The sequence below is a fragment of the Erpetoichthys calabaricus genome, chromosome 9 (genome assembly GCF_900747795.2).
Source record: "Erpetoichthys calabaricus chromosome 9, fErpCal1.3, whole genome shotgun sequence".
NCBI classification, from domain to species: domain Eukaryota; kingdom Metazoa; phylum Chordata; class Cladistia; order Polypteriformes; family Polypteridae; genus Erpetoichthys; species Erpetoichthys calabaricus.
Genome location: NC_041402.2, coordinates 7,586,626 through 7,607,506, shown reverse-complemented (window position 1 = coordinate 7,607,506; position 20,881 = coordinate 7,586,626). Strand labels below are relative to the sequence as shown.

General features: G+C 43.1%; 1 protein-coding gene across 14 annotated transcripts in view; it reads right to left on the bottom strand.

The window, feature by feature from the left end:
• The window catches only part of eng (endoglin), a 160,268-nt gene extending 141,462 nt beyond the window's left edge, over window positions 1-18,806 (bottom strand). For all 14 annotated transcript variants that reach the window (XM_051931595.1, XM_051931600.1, XM_051931597.1 and 11 more), the window contains exon 1: window positions 18,706-18,806. The gene's annotated coding sequence lies outside the window, so the exon portion shown is untranslated. The remainder of the gene's footprint in view (window positions 1-18,705) is intronic.
• Between the last annotated feature and the right edge of the window lie 2,075 nt (window positions 18,807-20,881).

Here is a 20,881-nt window from a genome sequence, read left to right as displayed (position 1 = left end):
GTTCCTCTTTGACACTAATAAGTCGATTCCTCTTTTTTATTTAAAACTTTGAGGAAAGGAGGAACCTCTAAGCAGACTCCTCTTGCTGGTCTGAGATGAAGTGTTCACCGATATGCCAGTCTAAGATTTTTCTTTGATTTCTGCTATCTATATAAGCTGAAGATACCAGTGCTGTACAAGAGACGCCATTCTGGTGTCCCTCCAGCCAGTTGTTGTGCATTGAACAAAGCCGATAACATTGATTATATCTAAACTCCAGGGGCCTCAAGTAAAAATGGTACGTATGCACAAAAATGTTGCGTATGCCCGTTTCCACGCTCAAATCGCGATGTATAAAACCTAAACTTGCCGTAAAGTCAGGCACATTTTCATGATAGCTCAAACCCTGGCGTACGCAAGTTCTCTGCTCGGTTTTGCAAACTGGTGGCACCCAGAGTCAAAGCAGTGCTACTGTTCCTGTGTGGTTTCCCTTTCTTTTTAAGATCCACATCCCTGATGCGGCTTTATAAATACACTGAAATTAACCGCATATTGTTTATTAGTTTAATGCATCTGATTGTAATTAACCTGTAACAATATAATGGTCCACAGAATGGTCAAACTATTCTAAATACCATAGCTGCTTTAGTGTTGTTACTCTCATTGCTCCTTCTTTTTCTTCTTCTTCTTCTTTCAGCTGCTTCCGTTTGGGGTTGCCACAGCGGGTCATCTTTTTCCATATTACTCTCACTGCACCACTCGGAGAATTTACATCACTGTATCTGAGTGTGGAATCACAGATCTACAGCAGCTGATCAGAAAGAGAATTATCGGTATACAGCATCAAGCACACGCTGCCTCAGCCAGGTGCACAGTCTATTTGAACTGCTCTCATGCGACAAACACTTCAGAGCCTTTCCTGTACGGACCTCGCGGTTCAGAAACAGTTTCATCCCAAGAACTCTAAAAACACTCAATCAGTCCATCAAGTGCTCCTTGTAGAACTGGTTGTACTTGTAAGTACAATTACCTCACTGTAAACTTGCACTACAGTTATAATATTGCACAACCTGGGCCACTTTATTTAGCGTGTATTTACATATGATGACGATATCATTTTAAGATGAAATGAAGCATCCATCCATCCATTTTCCATCCCGTTGAATCCGAACACAGGGTCATGGGGGTCTGCAGATAAAATGTTAACATCCTTTAAATAATCTGTATTGTTAATAATTAAACATGTGAGGACACAGTGTTGCAGCGCTAGCGATGATCTGGCGGATTGTTCCTGCCTCTCACTGTATTCTTACTGGTGCTGACGCGACACTGGAAGGATAAACTGATAGAATAATTAAACATGTACTACGAAGATATTTCAATGTCCATTAAAAGTTTTGAAGACTCTCAGCTTACAGATGGCTTAACGTCTATTACAGAGCTGATTGTGTGGCGATTGGGTATTTGGAGAAAGACAAGAAATGACAGGAATTGGGGGTTAGTACGTTTGAAAGAGACAGGACTGCTGCAATAAATTATTTCATCGAAGGTGAAAAAAAGTATTCACCCCTTGGAAATTTTCACATTTTTCTGTCATACAGTATTGAACATCGGTGGATTTCATTTGGCTTTTTGGTCAGAAAAAAACTCTAAATGTCCAAAGAGAAAGCAGATCTCTTTCAAAGTGGTCTACAATAATTACAAAACTAAAACACAAAATAACTGATGGCATAAGTATCATAAAAACTGTTGAATTAAATTCGAGGAATGTTATGCTCAGACTATAAAAATATGCCAGGGAGACCACATCCAGAGTCCTGTGTGCAGTTCTGAAAGACATAGCAGCACATGAAGTTGTGCAGAGGAGAGCAGCCAGGTGCATCATGGGACCTGAGGACATGTCCAACTGTGACAGTCTCTGAGAAATAGAAAACTGTGCAGGGACCTCATCACAGATCTTCAGAATCCCCAAAGGCATTGAATAAGGAGATCCAGCAGAATTCTTCCAACTCACGTACTCGAGGACGCCAGTGCTGAAGCCAGGGAGCACTTCTCTACACAAAGAGTTGTCGGACTCTGGAATAAACTACACCGGATCATGGAGATGAAGCAGAAACCCCGACATCCTTTAGGGAGGGCATGGATGAGATCTTGGGATCAAAGATCAAGACTAAACAAAGGAGAGTAATGGATGGAATGATCTCCGCTCATTTGTCAAATTTCTTATGTTCTAAATGAATATAGTTGTACATGTATGAAAAGATGTCAGACCACCTGTTCCCCACGAAGACCATTGTACAAAAATCATTTTGAATAATTGGAACAAAATAGACAATTACAAAATGCCTAATAACAGCGACAGTGCAGGTGTAACCAGGGGAGTCGCTAGCTTCAGCACTTATTAGAGGCTTTAATCCCCCACCCCACCGGGTGGAAAAACAGGGGGAGTGGGGGGGGTTCCCCTGTAAGTTTCACAGCATCCGATCAGAACGCTACACTGAAGGAGCAAGGGCTGGGCTCTTGGAGGTCAGGGGATTTGATATGGGTTCATTAGACAGTTAGGGGGAAAGGAGGTCCGACTGACAGGGGGTTAAATGTGGAAGATTATCCATCCATCCATCCATTATCCAACCCGCTGAATCTGAACACAGGGTCACGGGGGTCTGCTGGAGCCAATCCCAGCCAACACAGGGCACAAGGCAGGAACCAGTCCCGGGCAGGGTGCCAACCTACCCCAGGACACACACAAACACACCCACACACCAAGCACACACTAGGACCAATTTAGAATCACCAATCCACCTAACCTGCATGTCTTTGGACTGTGGGAGGAAACCCACGCAGACACGGGGAGAACATGCAAACTCCACGCAGGGAGGACCTGGGAAGCGAACCCAGGTCTCCTAACTGAGAGGCAGCAGCGCTACCCACTGCGCCACTGTGCCACCCTGTGGAAGATTATTCGTGCCAAAAATGAAATACAGTTCAACATGCTGACTATGCAGAAATGCAGTCCCTATGCAAGCGGGTGAATACAAAATTTTCAGTTTTATCCTAACATGTTAACCAAGCGACTAATTAGCTTCCATTACAACACACAATTTAAAAGTGCAATGCAGAAGCGTATTACATTTTAATTCATATGCATAGATTGCATGTCATAACTAAAAGCAAACCAGCCGCATTTTCCATTGTGGCAGCTCTGCGTTGTGATGGATGGCCAGGGCCCATGCCTGGCCGGGACGCCCCTTCACCACATCTGCCAGGGGGACAAGGGTGGGAAGCCCAGTATCTCTCCCTGGACGCTAGATGGCAGCCTCCCTGGGTTGCAGCGGTGCCTTGGACTCCCCCAGAGCTTCATGGGGGTTGGAGTTCTGTGCAGCCCTGTGGAGTTCCGCAGGCGCTGCCAGCAGGTGCTGCAACAGGATCGGCTGGCTGGTTTCACCTTACCCGGAAGTGCAGCTGGATGTCAATAATCAACCACCTGGCGCACTTCCGGGTACCCAATAAAAGGGTGCCAGTGACCACCACTCAGCCGCCAGAGTTGGGTGGAGGTGGAAAAAGCTTGCTGGTTAGGAGTGGTGGTGGAAGAGAGAGAAGTGCTTTTGCTTTACTGGTGTGCTTAGTGTTTGGGACTGTGTTGTGGCTGGAGGGATTACCGGGGAAGACGTGCCCTCCAGCTGAACAAAAATAAAAGTTGTTTATTTTACACATGCCTCCCGTGTCCAATCTGTGTCGGGTTGGGCGCAATATAGCGCCTTTCTTACAGCGTGTATTGCATTTTGATTCGAGGCCGCGCTTTAATCATACCAAAAATCAGAATGACCAATCAGAGTTCATAGGTGGGGCAAGGGGCGTCAACAGATGGGGAAAGAGGTGTTCCGCGTCTAAACGTTTCCGTATTCAGGTAGCGAGCAGCGGCTTAGTCAAAACGGACGGTTAACTAAAATGGCAGAAAGTGCGTTTTAAGTATCGCTGAAAATGTTTACAGTCATGCAAAGTTTTTTAAATTTGTTTTTGTAAACACAAATTCAATTAATAAGTACGGTTACATTTTCGAGATATGGGTTGTTAGCGATTTAAAGTAAATGCTGAATATGGGGAAGCTCTTGTTAGTGTCACCGAACACGGTTTCTTTGTAGCTTTTTATACATACCCCCTAAGATAAAAACATATCATATCGTTTTTTATCGTCTTTTGACGCACAAGAAAATGAAATTTATATCTACAGCCTGCCATATCAACACCTGTTCGCCTTCTTTCCAAGTCCAAGACATTCGTGATTGGCCCGCCTCTTTCCTCGCCTGTTGACGCCCCTTACACAACCTTTGAACTCTGATTGGTCATTTTGATTATTTGAAGTTTTGACACGTTTGAAGTGTGTCCTCGAGTCAAAATGCATTACACGCGGAGTTCTTGCTTAGCAAACGTCAGTATGTCTGCTTTTCTTCTAGTTATGACACGCCATTGATGGACGTGAATTAAGACGCAATGCGCTTTGGCATCACATTTTAAACTGACTCGAAAATTGCGTAGCATAGTGGAAAGCAACCCATCGTTTGCTTGATATGTGTGTGTTTTAATTACAACACAATAAAACCGTGCCGGGCGGCACGGTGGCGCAGTGGGTAGCGCTGCTGCCTTGCAGTTGGAAGACCTGGGGACCCGGGTTCGCTTCCTGGGTCCTCCCTGCGTGGAGTTTGCATGTTCTCCCCGTGTCTGCGTGGGTTTCCTCCGGGCGCTCCGCTTTCCTCCCACAGTCCAAAGACATGCAGGTTAGGTGGATTGGCGGTTCTAAATTGGCCCTAGTGTGTGCTTGGTGTGTGGGTGTGTTTGTGTGTGTCCTGCGGTGGGTTGGCACCCTGCCCGGGATTGGTTCCTGCCTTGTGCCCTGTGTTGGCTGGGATTGGCTCCAGCAGACCCCCGTGACCCTGTGTTCGGATTCAGCGGGTTGGAAAATGGATGGATGGATGGAAAACCGTGCCAAAATGAAATAGCACACTTGCACATGTATTGCATTTCAACGTAGTTAGCGCATTGGATTACATTTAATATTGGAATGGAATGAATGATAAATGCTTGAGATCTCGGACTAAAGCCATGGAAGCCCCCAAACTCCAGTGATGGAGAAACCTGTTGTCCAGCACACAACATACCGCATGTTGAGCCTAACAATTATTAAACTTATCAAATCAGATTGCAATTAAATGCTTATGATAAGAAACAATGAGTTCCGATTGGTCGATAATGGTGGGTCACAATCAGAGCAGAAGTCTTTGGTCTGTTCTGAGCGCGTAGAGGTCTGGTGGGCTGCACTGCTGAAATATGCAGTGCAATGAGAGAAGACATCTACTAGATCACAGGTGTCGAACTCCAGGCATGGAGGACCACAGTGGCTGCAGGTTTTCATTCTAACCCTTTTCCGAATCAGTGACTAGTTTTCACTGCTAATTACCTCCTTTTCCCTTCCTTTTAATAGCCCTGTTTTTAATGATTCCTTCCTCTGAATTGATTTGTTTCTTCATTAAAATGGCAGCCAAACAGAAATGAGACGTGAAACGAGCCAACAGATGACCAGCTAAACTGGAATATCAAACTCCAACCAGTTTCTTAATGAGAAGCCAATTCTTGCGGTTACTTAATTCCACGGCTTGCTGCTGCTCTCATTCTGCTACAGCAGACATTTCCCAAAGTGTTGATTTTCTGTTTCTGATTATTGACCTGAGAAGTCAACCTTACCGAGACCCTCACCTTTCTTTATGTTCAGATAATGTGGTTAGCTGGTCACCTGTTTTCTCATTTTGTGTCTCATTATTGTTTGGCTGCTAATTAAGGAAATAGAAAGAACTAAGGGGTCTGAGTCGAGTTAATTAGATCTAAGGCAAAAGAAGTTAATTAGCAGCAAAAACAGGTCACTAATTAAGAAGGTGGTTAGAATGAAAACCTGCAGTCATTGCGGCCATCCAGGACTGGAGTTCGACACCCCTGCAGTAGACAGTCGTTCAAAATGAGAGCCCAGTGGTGCTAAAGAAAGAAAAATGAAAAGACAAAAACAAGAGACACGGTTTTGGTGTAAACTATGTCGGACTTTTTCGAAAGAATTAACCAAAATAATGATTTGAACAAGCCGCTCTTACAGATAGTCCGGCGGAGGGCCGACACTGCCGCTCCCAACAGCCACGCGCGGTCCACTTCTACGGAGTTCGGTAACGCCAACCAACAAACTAGTGAACAGCAATCTGGTGGACCACCAGGCCACTGCAGGAGATCATAAGACGCACCAAACAACTGCGATCTCGAGCAAAGGATCTGCTTTTCGGTCAGTCACACACTTCACCTTTTTGCCACAAAGCGACATTTGACGTTTAAAAATGTTAAATTGATGCTCGTTAACTGCGCTGCCAGAAGAAAGTTGATTTCCCTCCGATGTGACTTTGCACTCATTGATTCGTCTGTTACGTTTATAGGACTTTAATAATGAACAAAATAAAAAGGGGGCGGCACGGTGGCACAGTGAGTAGCGCTGCTGCCTCGCAGTTAGGAGACCCGGGTTCTCCCTGCGTGGAGTTTGCATGTTCTCCCCGTGTCTGCGTGGGTTTCCTCCCACAGTCCAAAGACATGCAGGTTAGGTGGATTGACGATTGTAAATTGGCCCTAGTGTGTGCTTGGTGTGTGGGTGTGTGTCCTGCGGTGGCTTGGCACCCTGCCCGGGATTGGTTCCTGCCTTGTGCCCTGTGTTGGCTGGGATTGGCTCCAACAGACCCCGTGACCCTGTGTTCGGATTCAGCGGGTTGGAAAATGGATGGATGGATGGAAAATAAAAAGGAAAGTGAAGTTGGTTTGATATAAATTGTCGGATTTTTCCGTTCCTGTACATAGTTGATCATAATGTGGGAGTGCATGTGATGCGTGTGTCTTATACGGGTAGTGAGGTCAGTCAGTTTCACGGGGATGCGGAGGTGATGCTTAGCAGGCCCGGCCTTAGGCATAGGCGAAGTAGGCTGACCGCCTAGGGCCCCGGTGTCCGGGGGGGCCCCAGATCGACGGCGGCCAGGCCCCCTCGCATGTTTAACAGTTCAAACTGGCTAAATTGTAGCAGCTAACTACTCCGGGCGAAAAAGGGACGCAGGGTGATGACCTCGTAACGTTACAAGAAAACATCTCCTTGGTCTAATTTTCACGCATTTCACAGAGCTTCCAGGGGGCCCCTGGACCCCCCTTTCGCCTAGGGCCCCATAATACCTAAGACCGGGCCTGTGCTTAGCATTGGGGTTGGGGGCGAATGAGGGTGGCGTTGGTGTTAATGTGGCTTTGCCTCTCAGTTATCGTCAACGAAGGGCGCTATATAAACTGAATTGACACGAATGAAGCTGCAACTGCCCCTTAGACGCTCCTCGTTTTTCAGACGTAACGTAACAGCGTAACTTGATAGAAAACGTGGGTCGTCTTTCTAAAGTGGAAACATAGCTAATGAATTTGTTTTCCTGATTTCCACAGGACTTCAATAGAATTGCGTCCAAGTCGTCTCTGACGCGAGCCACATGCTGTCTGTTGAAGCAATCAGCGCCGTTTTCATGGCTAGTTAATCGTTTTTATATCCCATTCCTCCAATTCCCAACGGACGCCAGTGCATTGCTGGAAGTTGCTTTGCACGCAGCTATGCAATCTCCTGCTGATGTTGTAACTATGCTGTTAAAATTATACATAAAGAAATGGTCACGCTTTTTTGCTTTTTGCATATTTTGCTTTCCTTTGTCTTTTCATATGTGGCCAAGTTCAAGTTCGGGTTTATTGCCGTCAGTCCACGGCCCAATGCAATTCTTATTGTTACGTCTCTCCTCAGAATAATTCAAAAGCAGAAAAAGATGTCAGAGACGCAAAAAAGTATGTCACATATCCATCCATCCATTATCCAACCATTATCCAGTATGTCACATATACAGTGTGTAATGATATACAATATATATCTGCACATAATTGTATTATATTTATATATAAGCGTTACCTGGTAGGTAACCATTCAGATAATCAGATTGCGATTCAGAACTAGGAATGTAATACTCCGTTCTTCACCCTGCCAAGTAAATGAACCGCAGCCGTGGCGCAACGTCAGAGGGTTCAACTGAGGCGCTGACGTCCGACGTTTGGAGGAGCAAAGGAGTGCACACCTGATTAGCCTCAATTAGGGCGAAACACGTCTGGTGTACTCTTTGTATTATTTGGCAGATACTGAATCACACATCTATGATCTGCTTCTAGCAGCTGAGAGCCAATGGAGGAAGTTGCCGACTGGCCGACCAATCACAAGCATTACCACCCAAATAATCAGACTGTGATTCACACCTATGAATATATAATTACATATATAAACAATTTATTTAAATATATATTTGTTTTATATACACAGTGTATATTGTGGCAGGCGGAAGGGGTCCATGCCCAGCCGGGATGCCCATGCACACTATATTCAGGGGGAGCAGCCCTGGACACTGCAATACCTCCCCCTGGATGCTAGATGGCCGCCCCACTCGGTTTCCCACAGGGCTCCATGGGAATTGGAGTTGGATGCAGCCCTGTTGGGTCCCACAGGCACTGCCAGGGGGTGCTGTGTTTGGGACTCCTGAGCCCGTGTGGGCAGCCTATCCATTGCACCCGGAAGTGCAGCCAGAACTCTTTGATCAAGCACCTGGGGCACTTCTGGGTGAACAATAACAGGAGCCAGCGACCACCACTCAGGGGCCATTGTCGGTTGGAGGAGGACAAGGTTGTCTGGGAGGAGTGGTGGTGCCAGAAAGGAGAGCGAAGTGCTTTGTTTACATGTGTGCTTAGTGCTTGGGACTGTGTTGTGTTTGTGGGTACGGGGAAGACGTAGCCCACTAATGAAGAAAAATAAAAGTTGGTTTATTTTACACGTGGCTTCCTTGTCCAATCTGTGTTGGGTCGGGTGCTATATAGCGTCCTCTTACAATATATAATCTCCACACCATAATAAAAAAAAATAAGTATCTGTAGCTTTGTGTCCATCGGATGCTGTGCCTTTCATTCCAACAGATGGTGCATCACAAATGTATGGTAATAAAGTGCATTGCATTTGTCATTCCAACAGATGGAGCATCAGAAACAGTTGTAGTAACTGTCTACAAATGTTTCTGATGCTCCATCTGTTGGAATGACAAATGCAATGCTTTTTATTAATATACTGTAAATGCTGAGAAATATCCAGCTGCAGTCAGGACATTTTTAGGCCTCCAACAGACACTATGAGGCCTGGAACCTCTTTGTATTCATGTGAGAAACGCAACAATGTTTGTTTTGTTTATTTCTGGAAATGTTTGTGATGAGTCTTCTGTTGGAATGAAAAAATTCAATGCATTCAAATCCCATAAGTGACATAAGTGACTCTACTCTGTTGGGCCCTTGAGCAAGGCCCTTCACCTGCAATTGCTTCATCATGGGGATGATGTTATTCTGCATCCAGTCCTATAAGCAGGTTCTCCCACTTGGGTGTCCAGTGTGGTGCTGAGGTGTCACCCATTGCATGGCTGCACTTGGGTCCCAATCCAGGTGGTTCTTCATGTGGTGGGTGTGGCAACACGCTATAATCAGCGCACATGCTCCAAACGTATTACTACAAATATTGAGAAATATCCAGCTGCAGTCAGGATTAGGCATCCGACAGATTCAGACATTATGAGGCCCAGAACCTCTTTGTATTCATGTGAGAGACACAGCAACTTTTAATTTTACCTCTGGACTTGTTTGTGATGTGCCATCTGTTGGAATGACAAATGCAATGCATTTTATTACTAGATGCACATTCTAAAAGAAAGCGTGCTGCAAAATGTTAATGCTAAGGTCCATGCGGATTACTTAGATTTTAAATTTGTCAAAGACAGGTAGCATTATGTCATGTCAATGTAGTGCTGGAACCTACCCCAGCTAGCTTAGGGCACAAAGCAGGAACAAACTCTAGACAGGGTGCCAGTCCACCACAGGGCAAACATACACAACCCTCCCCACACCAAAGCCAATGTAGCATCACCAGTTCACCTAACATTCATGTCTTTGGGAGGAAACCAGAGCACCCAGAGAAAACACAGGCAGACACGGGGAGAACATGCAAACTCCATGCAAGGTGCACCTGGGATGTGAACCCAGGTCTCCGTGCTATGAGGCAGCAGCGCCACCATGCTGCCACACACACACACACCACTCTGTATGCATATAACCCTGTGATGGATTTTCATAAACACACACACTTTGTTCTGAATAAGCCAGTTTAGAAAATGGACGGATGGATGTTCGATAAAAGGCAAAAATGTAACAAAGTTTAAAGCAAGAATGCACTAAAAATGCACAGCAATTAACCTTTTAATTCAAGTTTTGGTGCAGTTTCTTAGATGCAGAACTTTAAAATAAGATGTGAAGATTGAAAGAGGCTCAAATAACATGAAAAGCCACAGCAATGGCGCTCAGTCCTGCCACTGCTGCCTGGATAGGCTCCGGTGCGCCAGTGCATCGCATATCACAAACACACGCGCTCATTAATAACTGGCCTGTCTGGGACACTGGAGCACATGGAGGAAAGCCGAACGCACTCAGCAAGAACCTGCTCGTCCTGGGAGTTGAGCCCCCGTCCATGGAGGTCTAAGGCAGTGACGACGATACGTCATGATAATAATTATTATTCTTTACATTTATATAGCGCTTTTCTCACTACTCAAAGCGCTCTCCACACAGGGAGGACCCGGGAAGCGAATCCACAATCTCCTTGCTGCAAAGCAGCAGCCCTATAGCACTGCGCCACCTGTGTGCTTTGAACACGCCACATAAAAAAAAATCATCGAGCAAATATTAGTCACATAAAATGCACCGTTATGAAGTGAGCTTTATTGCGAAACATTTTGCAAGTGTAATAAAGAAAAACTAACGTTACATTTGTATGTCATCTAACATTTACCACTCGATTAGCAGACGCTTTTATTCAAAGCCACTTATAGAAGAGGTCGACATAACCGAGGAGATATCAGTCTGGGGGACTGTTTGGGAACAAGTGTGACAGGACAAGGTGACAAAATTGAACAGCACAAGTGAAGAAATTTAAACCGGACAGAACACAAAACGGGTTATTCTTATCGCGTTCCTTTATCGAGTCTTCCGACTGTTCTTAAACACATCGAAGGAGTCAGAATTTCGAATGGAGACGAGCACCTCGATCTGCAGAGAAGAAGAATAAGGGATCTTACAAGTGTCTCTCCACATACACAGGTGCTGACCCAGTACTCGGAATGACTTGATATTGTGTGTGTGGCTAATACTGACCTGAGTCGTGACTGTCCCGGCTGGTTGGGACACCAGACATGCCAATGCACTTTGAGTCATCAGCCGTGACTTGGTGGCTCATACAGGTACCCCCGCCAAAAAAGTGAAAAGCCTGTTCCAGACGTGGTACTCCAAAACATCACGAAATACCCATCGCACTAGAGTGTAATAAACGTTTCTTTATATTGTGCCTTTCCCGTGCTCAATACGCTATGGTGAACATTAGGGCTCCGTTATATACTATGTTTAAGATAAGGGTCGTGGGAGGGTTATCTGACTCAAAGACCGTTTCGTGGCTGACGTTTTGGACATTACTTGACCTACGTCATAGGTGTTGCAGGCTGCAGTTCGACCTTTCTTAAGTGTTCACCTCCGGCTTTAAATGTATATCGCTTTGGCCACAAGGTGGCAGCACTGCGCCTCTCGTTCGCTCGTCAGAAACGCTTTCTGTTTACTGCAGATGAACGAAAACTATCAAGAAGAATACACCATGATGGACCGTCTTAACGTATGGACACCGGGCCGGGGGGCCCAATGTTTCTGATGTCTATGATTGTTTCTGTTTTGCTATCAAAACGAGGGCCCATAGCGCACTACTTTGCCCCAGGGCCTAAAATGCTGGAAAAGCAAAGTAACACCCTTTGTATCACCTATTTTTGTGTAATTTCACAACAAGATTCTTTACATTGACCCCTTTTCTAAGTCACTTCAGATTCAAATATTTGCTAAGCAAATTAATGTAAATGTTTATGGCTACGGCTATCCAGTACAATTTCTTTAGAGCTGGGATGGGTTCATTAATGTGCTCCTGCAGGAACTGATTTGTAAAATCAAATCCAAGGCTGTAGTCACTTCACCCTACTACACCCTATGGCGCATCACAAACAGTTGTAGCAATAAAATGCATTGCATTTGTCATTCCAACAGACATCCCGTCACAAACACTGCTTTTACAAATCTCACACCAAATGACATATAATAGAGACATATGCCATTTAATAAAATGATATAAAATGACATTTGTCATTCCAACAAAGAGCGCATCACAAATATGAGAACTGATTTTACAACTCCCATACCAAATGGCATATAACAGAGACATACACATTACATTTATCATTCCAACAGATAGTGCATCGCAAACATTGGTAGCAATAAAATGCACTGCATTTGTCATTCCAACAGATGGTGCATCACAAATATGAAAATTGCTTTTATGACTCCCATACCAAATGGCATATAACAGAGATGCATGCATTGCATTTACTTTAAAAAACTACTGAAAACACATTACTTTAACATGGCCTTCTCATAATTTCACTGTAATTTAATCCTGATACTCTGTATATCCAATTCATTATAATAACTATTCATTCAAAAACTGTACTAACCCCTACTCTCTCTTCTGTTTCCTTTCCGGTGTCCTGTTGGTGGTGGCGTGTGCCACCACCATCTACCCAAAGCACCATGATGTCCCAACAATGATGGATGGATTAAAATCCAGAAGTCTGTATGACCATCAGCATCAAGTGACTCCGTGAAAAACCCGAACTACAAAGAGGACTATTTCATTTATGTTAGGTAGAATGCCCAGAGGGGACTGGGTGGTCTCGTGGCCTGGAACCCCTACAGATTTTATTTTTTTCTCCAGCCTTCTGGAGTTTTTTTTTTTTGTTTTTTCTGTCCACCCTGGCCATCGGACCTTACTCCTTTCTATGTTAACTAATGTTGTCTTATTTTAATTTCTTATTTTGTCTTTTATTTTTCTTCTCTTCATTATGTAAAGCACTTTGAGCTACTTTTTGTATGAAAATGTGCTATAGAAATAAATGTTGTTGTTGTTGTTGTTGCATTTGTCATTCCAGCAGATGGCACATCAAAAACATTAGCACTGCTTTTACTAATCACATACCAAATGGCATATACATTGCATTTGTCATTGTAACAGACGTAACATTTGTAGTAATGCACTTTTTTACTACAAATGTTTGTGATGCACCATCTGTTGTAATAAAATGTATTGCAGTTTTCATTCCTACAGGCATTACAAGATACATTCCAATAGATGGTGCACTGCAAACGTTAATGCAGAGGTTGGCGTTGATTACTTGGATATCAACCCCTCTTAGACACTAGCACAGCTCGTTACTTATGATTGAGCTCAGGCCTTTATCAAAGGTGACTTACATAAAACATTAGAGACACAATTGATTGCATTTCTTTGGAGCACAGACAGGTGAAGTGACTTGCTCAAGGTCACACAGTGTCAATAGTGGGACTTAAAATCCAAAGTCTTAGGACACAATGCCCTGTTATTAACGATTCATTTGTTTGTTTTTTATGGAATCTGTTACTTATCTAAACACACAAAGGCTCCTTCCACAACATTCATGAGGGGTTCTATAGGAAGAAACAAATATTTCCGTTATGCCATTGCTCCGTCCAGAGCCTTCGCCGTTACGCCACGCTGCCTGCCTCACGGATGATAAAGCTTCTCAGCAGCTCTTAATGGCTAACAGCATGCACCGAATGCCTCACGTCGCATATGAGTGTACGACCACTGCACACGCACTAGCCCCCCGGTGGGCGCACTCTGGCGGACTTGGAGTGACTCTTGGCTGACTCCGGCCGGAAATGGCTCAGCGGAGGCTTTCTTAAAATAACACATTACTTTCAGGGCGCACAGTCATTTGTCAAATTTTGGAAAGATTTGATTATTTAAAATTATAAATGTATTTAACAGGCGCTTTACGCAGATCTAAGCAAGACAAGCAGTTACGATCGATCCGGTCCTTATCAAGCGACTTCCGACGCAAATCACGACTCAGGTGACACCATGGCTCGATCTTTTTTTTTTTTTTTAATCCTTAGATTTTCAGATGGCCTTACCGTCGCACGACTTTTATACGACGCATGCGCAATCATTTCGACATTAAAAGCCTACGAGGCAGAATTATGGAGCGTCAGAGCTCGTGCGGACACCTCGAAGCTCCGCTTGCTTTGCCTGTCCTGTGGCGTTTTGTGTGGAGTTTCAAAGCCGTCCACCTGTTGGGTCGTTTTAATCCATCCATCCATCCATTTTCCAACCCGCTGAATCCGAACACAGGGTCACGGGGGTCTGCTGGAGCCAATCCCAGCCAACACAGGGCACAAGGCAGGACACACACAACCCACCGCAGGACACACACAAACACACCAAGCACACACTAGGGCCAATTTAGAATCACCAATCCACCTAACCTGCATGTCTTTGGACTGTGGGAGGAAACCGGAGCGCCCGGAGGAAACCCACGCAGGGAGAACATGCAAATTCCACGCAGGGAGGACCCGGGAAGCGAACCCAGGTCCCCAGGTCTCCCAACTGCGAGGCAGCAGCGCTACCCACTGCGCCACTGTGCCGCCCGTTTTAATCCCCCATAAAAAATAACATTGTTAAGGTTTCACGTGCGTGTTATTTTAAATTGGCAACTCTAAGACGGAATGTGTGGTGTTATTATTCGGCTGAAGCCTTCCTCCAAGGCGACTTACAACATAGGAGTTAAGATTCCTTTCTGGAGCGCAGGCAGGTGAAGTGACTTGCTCGTGGACACACCGTGTTAGTAACAAGATCTGAACCCACAAGCTCAGAGAATGAAGTCCAAAGCCTTCACCACTAAACTCTTTGATGGCGCTTCACTACCTTGTGTGGAGAAAAGTTCCTAGAAATTTTATTCTGAGAAGGGGTCTTTGCCTAAGGAATCGGTCCAGAGAGGCAGCAACTGTAGGCATATAGAAGACGGCCTTCTTCTTCACTCGGTCTTTTTAAAAGAGTTTCTTAACTGTACCTTTTTTTGTGAATACCCTCAAGTGGGTGCACACAGTTTACCCCGCGTCCTGAATTCAAATGCCAAACACCGGTCGTTTTCAATGTTTGGTGATTGCACATTATAACGTTTGAACCCCACGAGGCACCTCTTTGTGCCCAGCGCCGTAAGGAGAGGCTCCAGCACTTCTAAAAATTAACGGATTTGTGATGGCGCTGGACGGGGTGGCGTGGTTCCTTCTCAACAGAAAAAACACTGGCTTGTGTGCAGCGAGAGTCCTTCTGAAATCAGGAAGCCATCGATTGGCCTTTCACTTAATGGAATCTGTTACGGATCTAATAATAATAATAATTCTTTGCATTTATATAGCGATTTCCTCACTACTCGAAGCGCTTAGCAATTGCAGGTTAAGGGCCTTGCTCAAGGGCCCAACAGAGCAGAGTCCCTATTGGCATTTTACGGGATTCGAACCAGCAACCTTCCGATTGCCAGTGCAGATCCCTAGCCTCAGAGCCATCTTAGAACTCTTTCCATAATATTCTATGGAAGGGTCTACTGTACAAGAACCAAAATAAAAAAGGTTCTTCTGCGGCACCTCTCTGAACAAGCGTTTTTATTTTATGGCCATCTAGAATAGCGCAGCAAAAACAAAAACGTTAACAGCGTTACGGGAATGTCATCTCATCTTTATGGCGCCTACTTTAAATGACTCTAGATAAAGATTTTCTCAAGTTGCTCTAATTATACGTCTAAAGTGAAATCAAATCATTATCTTTATAGCTGCTGATTTAAATGGTTCTAGACAAAGAGTAGTTGACTGGTTGACGCTTGATGCTTTTACTATTAGCTTATACATGTATTTTTATTATCTATATAGCGCCTTCTTTAAATGATATAGACGAAGGCTGGCTGATTGACTTTATTATAATTGGAGCCTCGGGTCAAACTGTCAAGATATTTATAGCGCCTCTTTTAAATGGCTCTAGATAGAGATTGACTCTGTGCTCCAACTACTGTATAAGGCCTAGAATGATATCAAATTGGTGTTATCCACATCAGCCTGAATGCGTTAAACGGATCTAGACGAAGTCTGGCAAATTGACTCGATAGGCCTGAAATGAAATCAAATTATTATCTTTAGAGCTGCTGATTTAAATGACCGATTGATGGAATGATTGATTGATTGACTCTTTATGCTCCAACTATAAGCTTATAATGAAATCTGTTTTTTTAATTATCTACTGTATATAGCGCCTTCTTTAAATGACTCTAGTTAAAGATTGTCGGATTGACTCTGTATGCTCCAGCTGAAAGTAAATCAAATTATTATATTTATAGCGCCTGATTTTAAAGAGGAAGGTTGACTCTATGCTCCAATTAAAAGCCTGTAATGTAATGAAATTATTCTTTAGAGCGGCTGATTTAAATAGCTGTCCGATAGACTCTGTATTCCAACTATAAAGCTTATAATGATATCACATTTTATTATTTTATAGCGATGCTTGAAATGGCTTATAGATTCTTCCATTTGAAGCCTATAATGATATCACGTTTAATTGTTTCTATGGTGCCTGCTTTACCTCTAGATGAAGATCGATTGATTGACTCTTTATTCTCCAACTGTAAGCTTATAATGAAATCTGTTTTTTTAATTTTCAAATTAGCGCCTGCTCTAAATGTCACTAGACGAAGACTTAGCTTTACAGCGCCTGCTTGAAATGGTTCTCGATGCTCCAACTATAAAATTAAATCATATTATAATCTTTATAGCACCTGATTTAAATGACTAGATGACGACCAAATTATTTGAATGATTCTTTATGCTCCAACTAAGCTTAAAATGAAATCATTTAATTATCTATATAGCGCCTGGTTTAAATGGCTAAAGATGAAGGTTGACTCGATATGCTTCAATTGGAAGCCTATAATGATCCCAGATTTTTAGTATCTTTATAACATTAAATGACTCTAAGTGGAGACTGTTGCTCCAGCTCTTTATGCTCCAGCTATGAGCTAATAAATGTAATCCCACTTTTATTATCTATATAACGCCCGTTAGATGAAGATTGACTCTATATGCTCCAATTATAAGTCTGTAAAGAAATAAAATTATTCTTTAGAGTGGCTGATTTAAATAGCTCCAAACAAATTCTAGTTGATTGATTGACTCTTTATGTTCTTATTATAAGCTTATGATGAAATCTATTTTTACTATCTATATAACGCCTTCCTTAAATGATTCTAGACGAAGGCTGTCTGATTGACCAGATGATCCAATTATAATAAAGTCAGACTGTCAATAGATATACAGCGCCAGTTTTAAATGGCTCTGTATACATCAACTATTATATAAGCCTAAAATCAAAGCAAAGTATTGTCATCTTTACAGTGCCTGGAGCGATTGATTGATTGACTCTTTATGCTCTAACTATAAGCTTATCATGAAATCTATTATTTTATTATCTGTATAGTGCCTGCTTTAAATTTCTGTAGGCGAAGACTGTCTGACTGACTGTGTATGCTCCAGCTCAAAGTCTAAAATGAAATCAAATTGTTATTTTCTTTATAGCGCCTGCTTGAAATGGTTCTAGATGAAATCGACTCTAAATGTTTTCATTTGAAGCCTATAATGGGATCACTTTTTATTATCTTTATAGCGAGCATTAAATGGCTCTAGATGCTCCAACTATAAAGCTAAAATGAAATCCAACAGGTATTATCTATATAGCGCCTGCTTTAAATAGTATGAAGATCAGCTCTACGCTCCAACTATAATCATATCACTTTTTTATTATCTTTACAGAGCCTGCTTTAAATGACTCGATATCCTCCAACTATAAGCGATTAATTAAATCAAATCGTGGTTTATATCGTTTAATGACGGACTCCTGTTCGTTTGTTCATATTTCACATTATTCTTGTTGGTGTTCTAGTAAAATTCTCAGATGCATAAAAAAGAAAAAGCTGACATTTTAGATGTCGGTCTAATAATATGCTGGCGTTTTTCTTTACAGGGTCCATCGCCCCTTCATTAAGTGTGAACGGCCCGTCCTTCACGGACTTTGTTGCCGGAGGTTCCAACTAGAGCGGAATGGCTGGTCCGGCCCCACCGCTTCAGTTTAAAGGCATGGCACATAATAACCAAGGAGCGCTTGACTCATTTGAGGCACTGAAGCCTTCGCCCCGCTTGTTTTTTTCTTCTAGACTCGTGCTTTCGGGGTCTCAAAGAGCTGGACTTATTCCAGCAACATTCACCGTAAGTTTCCCCGGACGGGATGACGGTCCGTGACAAAAGTCACAAAGTCACTCCGTCTTATACTTCGCGACAAAAGCATTTGAAGACGTACAAAAGTAACTACAAAATCGAAAATAAACAAACTGTGGTACGGGATCGACTTTTAACGAACTTGCAATAAAAACGATGTAAAATGTAAAGCGCTTTGAGTAGTGAGAAAAGCGCTTAATACTGTAAGTGTGATTAAAAACAATGTACTCCCCTGCCAGCTAAATATTCATTTCCCGTCATTGAAGACATCACACAGTTAAATATTTTAAAAAAAAATCTAAAACATTTCCGATTTAAACAAAAAGACGAACTTACATGTTTATGAAGAACGAACCTCCAGACGTTTCCAAAGGTCTAACTCCGCTGCGTAAAACTTCTCAAAATGTTTCGAATTTCCTGTCATTCAACTAAAACGTTTTTGAACCACGCCCACCATTCCGGCTCGTATAGACCCGCGAACAGCGCTGACATCCAACAGCAATAGCCAATCGGAGTCAGAGATTCGCGTTGGGGTGTGACTAATGTCTAATTTCGGGGTGGTGGGGGTCGGTGAAATCAGATTAAGGAAGTCATTCAAGAGTTTTTGTTATATGAATTTTTCATCGAGATCATTCCATAATGTGAACTTGAACTCAAAGTATTGATATTCCTAAATACCCTGCAATAATAGACTGACTCCCTGTCCAGAGCTCTTTCCTTCCTTGCTCCACATGCTGCCAGGACAGGCTCTGTACCCAAATGACCCTGAATTGAATTACACTGATTTGAGAAAATTACGATAACCTACGATATTTGGTAGAGATCTGTCTATTTTCTAAAAGTGCTGGCGTGGAGCTGAAACCGATTCTAGCAGCATTAGGCGCGAGGCAGGAAAAGGGCCAGGGCAGGGCAATGGTCTCACCAGGAAAACGGGGGCAAACAGCGAACTTTGGACCATTCAGAAAACAACTTCAAATATTTTTTAAGGTGTTTATTCAAGTCTCTTTTTTATTGTTTGAACACTTTGAAGCGGGTGACACAGTACTTAGCCCCGCAGATTTTCCGTCCTGATTTCGCAGCCCGGTCGTTTTCCATATGGAATTTGCACCTTCTCCCTGTGCCTCTGTGAATTTTCCTCAGCGTTCAATCCCACATCTAAAAGCGTGTAACTTAGAACGACTCAATCACCTCATTTTCCCCAACATGTACATCAAGATGACTTTTGCAGGTCATTTGTGCCTTACATATTTGTGGTTCTAAGTGTGAATGAAAACGTTCTAATATTTGCACGATACAAAACAAGTCTCCATTAGTGTCCCTGTAGCCAGGATGTCACTTTTAACTGTCATTTTACCACACTTTGAAGTGACACAGTGTTAAAATGCACGAACTGAAAATGTCCCGCAATGCAATGCAGACCAGACCAAAAACAATTTTCCTGCAATTTGAGGTCTTAAGACGGAAGATGGCTTAGCCCGATGCGATTACACGATGTATTTTTCAATACAATATTTTATTGTGAAAAATCGCAGTTAATTCTTATTAACTACAATGTATTGGGAGAAAATGGGAATCTTCTATGGTTGGGCAATTCCAGTTATTACAATACATTACATTCAGGGCCTTTGTTCTGTCGAAACACGCAACCTATCGACATGTGCGCAAAAGCTGTTCTGCGCATGCGTGGTATACATTCCATCTCATAGGTCACGATACCCATCCATATGTTCAACGGAAAAAAAAAAACCGTTGCCTGATGTTGAGCAATAAAATAAAAATCTTATGTTCATTTCGACGTTTTTACGGTAGCATATTTTGACAAGGCAGCATCAAATGTCAGAACAATCAAATTAAGACCTTTCGAGGCCCTAAGCACTTAAAAGATTTTCGTGCCTCCATATATAGTCATTATCCAACCCGTTATATCCTAACACAGGGTCACAGGGGTCTTTTGGAGCCAATCCCAGCCAACACAGGGCGCAAGGCAGGAACAAATCCCGGGCAGGGTGCCAGACCACCGTAGGGCGCACACACACACACTAGGGACAATTTAGGATCGACAATGCACCTAACCTGCATGTCTTTGGACTGCGGGAGGCAACCGGAGCACCCGGAGGAAACCCATGCAGACACGGGGAGAACATGCAAACTCCAGGCAGGGATGTCCCGGGAAGCGAACCCGGGTCTCCTAACTGCGAGGCAGCAGCGCTACCACTGTGGCACCGTGCCGCCCGCCTCTATATATATCCAATTCAAAATACAAACAATATAAAATACAATTTTATTTTTGAAATTAAACAAAAATTAAGATGGAAAATGTTTATATTGCACAACATGGTCCATGATAAATCGTTCAATGGAAAATTTCTTTGGTGCCCAAATTATTATTATTTTGCTTAATGGTTAATCCAGCCCTGATAACATTACCTGTGTGTTTTCACAATCCAAAAAAACTGCAAACAATAAATGGTTTAAACAGTGATTTTAAAACATAAATGCACGTAAACCTATG